The 11,047-nt window shown below is 45.8% G+C and overlaps 1 long non-coding RNA gene across 1 annotated transcript; it reads right to left on the bottom strand.

Annotated features, from left to right (window-relative positions):
* Positions 1-471: 471 nt before the first annotated feature.
* LOC123370298 lies at positions 472-10,296 on the bottom strand. The gene is made up of 3 exons (XR_006579363.1): positions 10,221-10,296; positions 9,267-9,552; positions 472-729 (listed from the first exon to the last, which is right to left on the bottom strand). It is a non-coding gene; the product is annotated as an uncharacterized LOC123370298 (long non-coding RNA).
* Between the last annotated feature and the right edge of the window lie 751 nt (positions 10,297-11,047).

Raw genomic sequence — 11,047 nt, 5'->3', positions numbered from 1 at the left:
CTGTATAAGCTTTATACAGAGTAAAACAGATTTATTTGGGGTTTGGATCCCATTGGGAACAGGGTGTCTGTATGCTGGAGACAGGTAACCTACTGAACTGTTTCCAGTTAAGTATGCAGTTTGGGGGCGTGGACCAGACCCTGGGCCCATGTTGCAGCAGGCGAGCGTGTCTGACTCAACAAGACAGGGTTCTGGAAGTCCCAAGCTGGCAGGGAAAACAGATTCAATGGTAATTTCACACATCAGGTGAAAGTCCCAAGGGGGTCTCTGTGACTAACCCATCACACGCACCCATAGTGGACTGATGGGGGTGCCCCAGCTCGACCAGCAAGGCCCTGCCCATCACAAGGTGTTTTTATTGTTTTTGGTGAATATATTGTATTTGACAACCATTTAAAAAGAGGGCACAATAAAGGAGAAGATATATCAATATCTGTTTTGATTTTTCATTGGATTTTATTATTTGCATTCTTCTGTATACAGGATAATTTATTCTAGTACTGATGTATTTCTGATATAGTTCACTTTTCTGAAATGATGCCCATTTCCATTTCTTCTACCAACACGGCTCATTTTACAGGACTCCCTGATGTCTGTACGTGTTCTCATATCTAATTGAGGGCATCCAGACATTCCATCTTGTAGTCATGTGAATAAGTTCCAGGTTATGCTTGGTGTATTCATAAATTGTTGCTGCTTCTCTAGGTAGGGTCAGTGATTGACTGGTTGCTATGGGAAATAGAGTGAAGGAAAGAATAGTAAATCAGAGAACTGTTAAGATAAACTGAAGAGACAACCAAAAATATCGATAAAGGAAAGCAAAGAAATTTTAAATTAAAATTTCACTCTCAAGTTAAATGAGAGTAAAACTCCTTTCTTCTTAAGTTGAAATTCCCTTATTCATTCAGGCATCATGAAATGGACGGCTGTATAACAGAGAATGAAGGCAATAGACTGAAGCTTCTAGGATTTCTGTTTAACATTTGCAAGATAAAAAATGCTCAGGTTTTGCCTGCTGAAACCAAAAGATGCTGAGGCTACAAAGGATGGTGTAGCTAGTGTTACTGACACCATTACACGACAGCAGGTAAACAGCTCAAAAACAACCAGCTCAGCTGACCTCATCAAAAACAAAAGGAAGATTTAAATAGTTGTGGCCCTCGAATGCTGGAGCAGTCTGCGGACCAGCCTGGATTCCAGCAGCCCAAACTCTGCTGTTATTATGCCGGGCACCCCCAGGCCCTTGAGGAGCTACTCCAGAAATTGGAAAGATCTGAAGTGCAGATACACCATAGCCCACATCTCCCTTTTTTCCTACCCACAAATCCTAAATCAGTTTCATTTCTAGACCTTGTCAGCTTGCCACCCATGATCCTCCCTGTGCAATGGGAATTCACAGGCAGCAGTTAAGCTGGCTTTCCAGTTGCCTTTTTTTTTTTTTTTTTTTAAACCACACACACAGATCAGGGGCCGGAACAGGATTAATGATAAATTAAAAGATAGCACCATACTCATTTGCTAAATCTAAAAATGCAACAATTCACACACACAAATTAGCACCTGCCACTTATAAATATAAAAATACTTTGTGGTATTAGAATTAGAACTATTTTTATATAATTAGCAAGGATGAAGGATCCGCAGTTTGATGTGTGAAGTTCCTTTTTTTGGTCAACTTTTCAGTGCAGATGAAAGCAGTCAGGAAAAAGGACAAAAGTCTCCAGCAAAATCACTAGGGGAACCAAACCATTCCCATGGGTTTGTCACAAACTGAGACAAACTCAGGGGTGGCTCCAGGCCACAACGCGCCAAGCTGCGGGGGGGGCATTCTGCCGGCGCCGCGAGGGCGGCAGGCAGGCTGCCTCCACGGTTTGCCTGCGGAGGGTCCGTTGGTCACACGGTTTTGGCGGACCTCCCACAGTGCCTGCGGGAGGTCCGCCGAAGCCACGGGACCAGCAGACCATTCGCAGGCAAGCTGTGCTTGCGGCGGCAAAATTCCTAGAGCTGCCTCTGGACAAACTACTACTTGTGGCTTTCAAGTCACTTTTTCAGCACCTCAGTAATTTTTTTTTCTTTATAAAGCAGGGACAGACACAGAGACCACAATTCTTTAGGCTTCAAGTGAACATGTGCAGGGCACTGCTGTTTAAAATACAAACATGGGAGTTCTATTAATGATATTGAAAGCTGTTTGCTGCTATTTTACAGGGTTCACAAATTGTTTCCCAGTGGATTTCTCCCTTTAGAACAGGGGTCTCAAACTCAATTTACCATAGGGCCAGTACCAGTCCTCAAATCCTCCCAGCAGGCCAATAATGTCACTCATGCCGCCCAGAACCCACCCCCCAAAACTCCATTCCCTGCCTGCCTAAGCTTCTTGACTCACCTTTTCCCAGATGCAAAACCTTGCTGAATTTCCCTAATGAGGCCTGGTCATGTACCAGTTAGACCTTCCAGTCCAGCCCAAACAATTGCTAGATATTTCAGCTCCATGACAAACTATAAATATTAAGTATCAGAGGGGTAGCCGTGTTAGCCTGGATCTGTAAAAGCAGCAAAGAATCCTGTGGCACCTTATAGACTAACAGACGTTTTGCAGCATGAGCTTTCGTGGGTGAATACCCACTTCTTCGGATGCAAGAGTAATATAAATATTAATGTGTCGTAGGGCCTACTTTGTACAGTGCCTCACACAACCCAATGCTGGTCCTGCATATAGGGTCCAAAGGGTATGGATTCCCCACTGTCTTGCGCCCTATGAAGTCATTTAGATCTCTGCAAAATGGATATAACACATTGCCATTCTGTACTGGTAGCATATTACACCTATGCACAGAAACATATGATTGCAAAGCAGTGGAGAATCATGCCCAGATCATCCGGCATCACAAAGTAGCTAGTACATATGATGAGTGCAAAATGTTGATTGCTAAAAACCAATTCAGGGAGTTTTGGAAAGGAAAACGAAATGATGCAGAAAAGGAAAATCATTGCAATAGATGCATTTTCAAATGTAATAAAGGGGGGGAAATTTAGTTCTAGACTAACGCAGCACTTCATTACTGATACTCTGAGGTGCCCATAAGAGCTGTGTGCACGACTTGCTGCAGTAGGTGTTAAGAACCCTGGGCTAAATGTGTGCAATGTGTACCCAATACCACACATACAAAATTAGACATGTATTCGTTATTATGAGCAGGTAGGACATATGGTGCTCATCCACTGAGCAGCATGAATGCTTCTGCAGTGCTAGATCATAAATATCCAAAAGAATTGAACTGCATTTCAGAAAGGAAACTCAAAAGCAGTTAGGCAGTAAATGAATTCTTCCCCATATGGGGATTTTTGCATTTTTTTTCCAAATATTTTCAAGAGATCCATAAAAGACACCCATTCTATGCCCAGAAATCCAATTAAATACAAAATGGTGTATTAATATATTCTGTTATCATGTGGTGTATTTTAAAAAGGGACAAGGCTTAGATGCTAAAATTCTAAAGGTGGAACATGCAAAAAAAAACCAAACCAAAAAATATAAAAACACCTAGGGTGAAATCCTGGCCCTTTTGAAGCCAATGGGAACTTTGGTCATTGACTTCCATGGGGCCAGGATTTCATTCTTAGGGTCCAAAATAGAGATTTGTTTTGATGGTATAATTAAGAGCTACAAATCGTTAATATAGATAGAAATTGTAGAAGACTATGAACCTAAAGGTACTACAGTAATGCAAATCCCAGAAGGCAGACACTAGGGGGCATAGAGCCTATTGTAAGTATTGCATGATGCTGTTTTCTGGGAGTCCATGTAGTTGGTACATAACTGGTCCATTCAAAAGTATATCCATAGAGACCGCCATTATGGGTTGTCACCAGAGATTGACCCCAGGACCTCTAGTACTAAAAGCATGACTCAGCACTATCTGAGTTTATAGCTGTAGCAGATTTATAAGCTCTGTAGATGAGACACTAGAAAAGTAGCATGTAATATACACTGGACAGTGGGTTACATGTACTGTATACAATGACCAATCTGCCTCTAGTAATGGGAGGAAACTGAGGATAACACCATGGCATAGAACACACAGACAGTTAATTTACATGCCATAAAATGCGTTGGCTGAAAGGACTAACCATCTCAATGTTGGCACAAGAACCAAACACACAAACAGAGCAGGGCTAAGTTTCAATCTCCATTGTCGAAGAAGAGCTTTTAGTACTGGAGTGCATGTTCCATTCCATGGGAGTTAGTGAGTCTGCAGGATATCAGAGGGGTCAGCTAGTCTAGATCAAAGGGCCAACTGTTATTAATTAGTTCTTTTTAAGGCTGTAATTCTATCATGGAGGTTACGGAAGTCACAGACAGGGCCGCCCAGAGGATTCTGGGGGCCTGGGGTCTTCGGCAGCAGGGGGCCCTTCCGTTCCGGGACCCACCGCCAAAGTGCCCCGAAGACCCACGGCGGGCCCTCTCCCCCGCTGCCGAATTACCGCCAAAGCGGGACCCGCCGCCGAAGCGCAGCCCGGTCTTCGGCAGTAATTCGGCGGAGGGGGGCCCCCGCCGCGGGTCTTCGGGGCACTTTGGCGGCAGGTCCCAGAAGGGAAGGGGCCCCTGCCGCCGAATTACCGCCGAAGACCGAGCTGAACTTGGCGGCGGGTCCCGCTCCGTCTTTGGCAGTAATTCGCCAGCGGGGGGTCCTTCCGCCCCGGAGCGGAAGGACCCGCCGCTGGCGAAGACCGGGAGCAGAAGAAGCTCCTGCGCCTGGCCCTGCAAGAGTTTTCCGGGCCCCCCGGAGCGAGTGAAGGACCCCGCTCCAGGGCCCCCGAAAAACTCTGGTGGGGGCCCCTGTGGGGTTCGGGGCCTGGGGCAAATTGCCCCTCTTGCCCCCCCCGGGCGGCCCTGGTCACAGATTCCATGACTTTCCGTGACCTTTGTGACTTTCGCAGCTGCAATGGCTGGTGTGGGTGATCCCGGGGCCAGCTGCTCGGACACCCAATGGGCCAAACGCACTGGGCACTGCTGGAGTGGGCACTGCCTGCTGCTCAGGCGGTCCCGGGGCAGATGGATCCGAGGAGCACCTGAGCAGTGGTCCCGGGGGCAGCCTGAGGGAGTGCCTGAGCAGTGGTCCCGGGGGCTGCCCCGGGGCCAGCTGCACCAGCCACTGCCAGCTGCACCAGCCACTGCACCTGAGCAGCGGTCCTGGCGACGGCCCTAGGGAGCATCTCAGCAGTCAGCCCCCGCGGACAGTACAGGGGCTAGCGGTCAGCCCCCGGGCCCTCACAGTGGTGGTGTCCCAGGGCCCCCCAGAGCAGCAGCGCTTAGGGCCCTAGGAGCTGCTAAGTTTTAGTCAGAGGTGTATATATATATATATATATATATAGTTAGTCATGGACAGGTCACAGGCCATGAATTTTTGTTTATTGCCTGTGACCTATCCATGACTGTTACTAAATCTTAGCCTTAGTTATGATCCAAACTAGTATAATTTTATTAGCAGTTTAAATTATACCCAATGCTTAGTGAATTTAAAATGAAATACATCACTTGTAAAACAACAGGTATTCCAGACCAGGAGTAACTGTCCCTCTAATTATTTGATCCTTACATGTAAGTGTTATTCCTGGGTAAAGCCACCAAGCATTAGATGCCCCAGAGGCTCTGATAATTGGAGTGTCAATAGTGCTTGCCACAGAGGTTGATAGCATGATCAAGGCTACCAGATTTCCAAGCAGCACTGCTCAGGCCTCAGATGGGGTTAGTTACAGTAACTTTTGGCGTTCTAGGAATCAGGGCTGCCTAGAGGATTCAGGGGGCCTGGGGCAATTTCGGGGGCCCCTTCCATAAGAAAAAGTTGCAATACTATAGAATACTTTACTTTCATGGGGGCCCCTGCAAGGCCTGGGGCAAATTGCCCCACTTGCCCCCCCCCTTGGCGGCTCTGATAGGAATCCCTGGTGAAGCTAACAACCCAGCATCAGTTCTCCAATTAGCCCCCATGAAAGGGCAAACAAAGCCATGTAGTTCACGGCTCAGCCTTTACGGACTAATTGTGGTGGACTCCTCAGGGGCATTATTGTTTTCATTAACCTTTGTGAAATAATTTGCTTCTAGTTCCATTTATAAAAGCTTAGCACCATAATTCAAAGTCACCAAGCAAAATTTTATACCGTTTGTTCCCCCTACCACTTTAAAGGTCAAAAATGCCGAATTCCAATATTAAGTCACTGTGGAAATAAATGATCAAACAATGTCACACAAGGGAGAAATATCACTTCAGTTCTTCTGCCAATGTATCTTAACTTGGATGTCACTGAGCACAGACTACCACAGAATCAGAAATGTAGCACCAAAGGAACCTCAAGTGATCATCTAATCCATCCCCCTGCTCTGAGGCAGGATTAAGTATACCTTAGCTGTCCGTTTAACATACCTTTGTTCCATCTATAAGAAGAAGTTAAACTACGTCTTTGGGGAACAGATGGCTGAAGGACTCAACAATGGGTAGGCTACACACCTTCTCTCTTTAGGTCATCAGTTCAAACCCAGCCCAGGTTAGCAGAGACCAATAAGTGGATATGCCAGTTGCCATCTATTTAGCAACTCATGTGTAATAAGTTTGGTATTTTCAGTAGGCGGATGTCCACAGGATAAAAATCTATAGCACATATTTGCACCCTTGTTTTCAGTCAGCGAGAAATGCCATGTGTGGCATGAACAAATGTAAAGAAAGGAGGCTGTATCTATACTCTGTGTACCGCATCACAAAGTACACAGGAAACAATAACTTTGCTTGTAATATTAAGGTGTTCGAGATGGGTCAAATCCTGCCCCAGCCTTGACAGCCACACAAGGTCCCCTCATATCGATATGGTTCTTATACATGAAGACCTGTGAGTCAAAATGTGGAGGGGCTCCTCTATATGGTGCAGAATTCAACTCTGATAGCTGCATCCAGCATGCATGCTCCTAGGCAGGGGCTGGAAAATCCTCTGTTGCATGGGTCCTCCCCACTACAGAAGGTTGTAGAGCAGTTTTACAACCTTCCTCCTGGGAATCACCAGTTATCTGGGCTGGAAATGGAATTGCCCCCTTCTGCCCCTCTCTAAATGCTGACTGGTACAGGTACTGAGACCTTCACCTCCTATTGTAAGAACATGAGCATAAAGAGGATTTGTTTCAGTTTTTACAGCACTCAGGCAATATACCAGAACACACCACAAAGAGCAAACGGCTCAGAAATAACCCTCCCATTCTTCACAATGCTACAATCCACCCCAGTGCCCGTTACTGTGTATCCTCAGCACAGTCATGTAGGCAGACAGCCACCTCTCAGCTTGAAAGCATCAGAAGTTTGTGTCTCCAGTGAAAACAGAGACATGGGGCCTGACCCTGCTCCTTTTGAAGTCCATGGTGAAACTCTATTGATTTTAAATTGAGCAGGCCCTGGTTCACTTGCCACACTTTTCCTGATGAGGTGAAAGTCCCTCATGCACTAAAAGAAAATCCCCTGCACCCCAAACTTCACTGCCAGACATGAAGTCTGTCACTAATCAGACCTGAAGCCAGTTTACTGTCTGTGTAACCGGAGCAGACTTCACTGCCCAGATTATAAGAGTTCAGTTCTACTTAGCACACAAAGGGTGGCCAGCACATCCCTCGGCCCATGACACTTCCCACAGCCCCCATTGGCCTGGAGCAGCGAACCACGGCCAGTGGGAGCTGCAATCAGCTGAACCTATGGACACAGCAGGTAAACAAACCGGCCTGGCCCGCCAGGGGCTTTCCCTGAACAAGCAGCGGACTGGCTTTGAGAACCACTGCTCTAGTAGATTTCTGTATTTGGAATATAGTAACTCCTCGCTTAACATTGTAGTTATGTTCCTGAAAAATGGGACTTTAAGTGAAATGATGTTAAGCGAATCCAATTTCCCCATAAGAATTAATGTAAACATAGGGGTTAGGATCCAGGGGAATTTTTTTCTACAGACAAAAACCTATATATTATACAGATATACACACAGTAAACATTTTAAACAAACAATTTAATACTGTTCACAGCTATGATGAGTGTGAAGCTTGATTGAAGTGGTGAAGTTAGAAGGCGGAAGAGGGAGGGATATTTCCCAGGGAATGCCTTACTGCTAAATGATGAACTAGCACTTGGCTGAGCCCTCAAGGGTTAACACATTGTTGTGAATGTAGCCTCACACTCTACAAGGCAGCACGAATGGAGGAGGGGAGACAGCATAGCAGACAGAGACAGACATACACCTTGTGTGTGGGAGAGATGCACACTGCCCCTTTTAGTAAGCTGCCCCACTCTTAGGTGCATTGTCTTTTTAATTAGATCAGGAAGTTGAGACAGCAGCAGCTGCCCCAGGTGCTCTCTCCCTCTGCGTGCCCTCCCTGCTCTATATGGAGAAGGGGTAAGTGGGGTGCAGGAGCAGAGGGACACCCTGACATTAGCCCCTCTCTTCCACCCCTGCACAGCAAGCAGGAGTCTCTGGAAGCAGCTCCAAGGCAGAGGGCAGGAGCAGCACATGGCAGTGGGGGGAGGGACAGCTGACCTGCCCCACAATTGATAGCCTGCTGGGCGGCTGCCGCACAGGGAACTTAGGGGAGCAGGGGACTGATAGGAGGAGCTGACAGGGGGCTGCCGGTCCACTCTGGTTCCAAGCCCCCACCAGCTGGCTGCAATGGGCTGCTCTTCCTGCAAGCAGTGGACAAAGCAGGAGGCTGCCAAACGATGTTAGAAGGGAGCATTGCACAAGTTTAAAGGAGCATGTTCCCGAATTGATCAGCAACGTAACAATGAAACAACAACCGGGATGACTAAGTGAGGAGTTACTGTATTCCACTTAATAAATGTTCTCTGTCTCTCTCTGAAACAGCCAGACCTGTGCATTATAGGAAGTTATTATAAATGGTACTTTGCAGCCGATGTGTTACAATTATTTCAGCAAGGTTTCTGTTTCTTTGCTTGTTAGATCTAGCAAGACAATGCAAGTCCCTGATCTTTTTCGGATTAAAAAAAAAAAAGAAGAAAGGAAAAAATAATTCCTCGGATAAGTATGAAGGTACAGTTTAGCTTTCTGGAAGTCATATAGGCTGGGATTTTCAAAGATGCTGAAGAGAGAGTCAGGTACCCAAATCAGCACCTAACTCCATTAGCCACCATGAAAATCACCACCATAAAATTATTTTTTTTTAGAAAGCTCTCTCTGGCAAAGCCAAGCATATCCTCAGAATGAGCCCAATGGGAGTAGCTTACCTTTTGGCTGCTGCTCTCTTTTACAAAAGATGATCTTCCAGTGTCACATATTTCACGTAGAACACTCTCTAACACACACAATTTGCTCTCTCTTTAGGAAGTGACTGGTCACAGGATGTTCCGACTCTTTTTGCTTTATAGTACCTCTGATATCTCAGGGGTTCAAGGGTTGTTCAAATTCCACACCAGGACTTGGATTCGCAGCCAGAACCGCAGAGGCGAGTAAAACAGTCTAGCAGAAGCCATGGAGGTTGTGGAAATCATGTGGATGCACCAAGAAAATGACCTGAAAGTTATTATGATCCAATGATTGTTTAAGTGTATGGCAATTTTTGGAAGAGGTGGTTTGGAACCCTTCCCAAATTTATTCCAGTCAGCAGTTTCTACACTGAAGATGGATTTGAGCTCTCATTGTTAAATTGGGAGGGGGGTTCTAGTACTTTCAGGTGTGAAGAAAACCTTCAGAATATGAATCAATGGGATGTTCTCTTAGTCTACAGCCAGAAGTAATAGCTCTGAGATAAAACATAATGCATCCAGCAAAATGGGCTAACATTTCTCAAAACTGATGTGAGGTTTTAGGAAAGATGGCTCTTAATGTATACATTAACAGAAAGAAATTAAATAGACCAGTTAGAAAATATAGCCCTTTTTCAGCTGCAGTATTTACAATAACATGCAATAGCACTATCAATAGTAGCAAAAAGTCTCCATTTGGAGCAGCCAGGCTTCATAGCAAAAGGAACATTTTGCTTTGCCATAACTTGCTGAGCGCTGTAAATAAGAATATTTGCCTAAACAGCTTATTCATTATGGCCATAATCCCAAAAGTTGCTCCAAATAGGCTGCCTTTGCTACTATGCAAAGCTCCATTGAACTCAGTGGGGCTCTGTAGCAAGGAGTTCACATGTCCTCACAACAAATCAGCCAGAGACCTCTTCTGAGTGCACTCACCAGTGCCTTCTATTTACAGACTGCTGCCACATAGCAACCTGGGGGACAGCTAGCTTCTCCAGCCAGCAAGGATATACAGCTCTTGGGTCTGGCTGCCTGCTTGCCTGCCCTATATAGCCCCCTGGCTAATGAGGCCCACAGGTGCTTCCCTTCTATCTAATTAGGCATTGCATACTCAGCCAGGTCCAATCAATGCTTCCTAATTGGAGCTGGGCTAACAGAGGGCTGGCTCAGGACCTCCTGGCCAGCACCCTGTTATATGCTCCCTGTAGGTAAAAGGGAGCCCTGCTTGCAATACTAGTGCTTATTGGGGCCTTAAAGCACCGGGCTTTAAGGTCCCACACCTGCAGCTGGGTTCACGTTGGCTGACCCCTGTACCCATGAACAGCCCTATTGACTTTAGAGACTTATGAGCACAAGGAAACAGAGGGTTAATGTTCTGTACATCTTTATATAACAGTGTTTTTCAATCTCAGCTATAGTATTATACGCTGCATTGGTCTGGAGAGGCAATAATGTCTTTGCAGGCACAGACTGCAACAGTGGTCTGTGTGGACGCGAGGGTTTGTGTGTGTGGGTCTAGTTGAAAGATTGGAGCCTGAGACACACTGATTAACTCTTTGTTTTAAATAATCATAGCTAGTAGTATTTGTACTTGATGCATCACGATCCTGTCAGCTGTTCCAGTTTTGCAAGATTACAGTATTATTCAGGCAAAGTATTTTATCAAAGGAAAAAAATCACTTAAAAAACAAGACTTGCCAGTCACAGCTTGATTTGCACCAATTACCTGAGGTAAATGAACATGAATCCTCCCTCTAGCTCTT

This window comes from Mauremys mutica, chromosome 1 (assembly GCF_020497125.1).
Source record: "Mauremys mutica isolate MM-2020 ecotype Southern chromosome 1, ASM2049712v1, whole genome shotgun sequence".
Lineage (NCBI taxonomy): Eukaryota > Metazoa > Chordata > Testudines > Geoemydidae > Mauremys > Mauremys mutica.
This window is presented reverse-complemented; position numbering and strand designations above follow the sequence as displayed.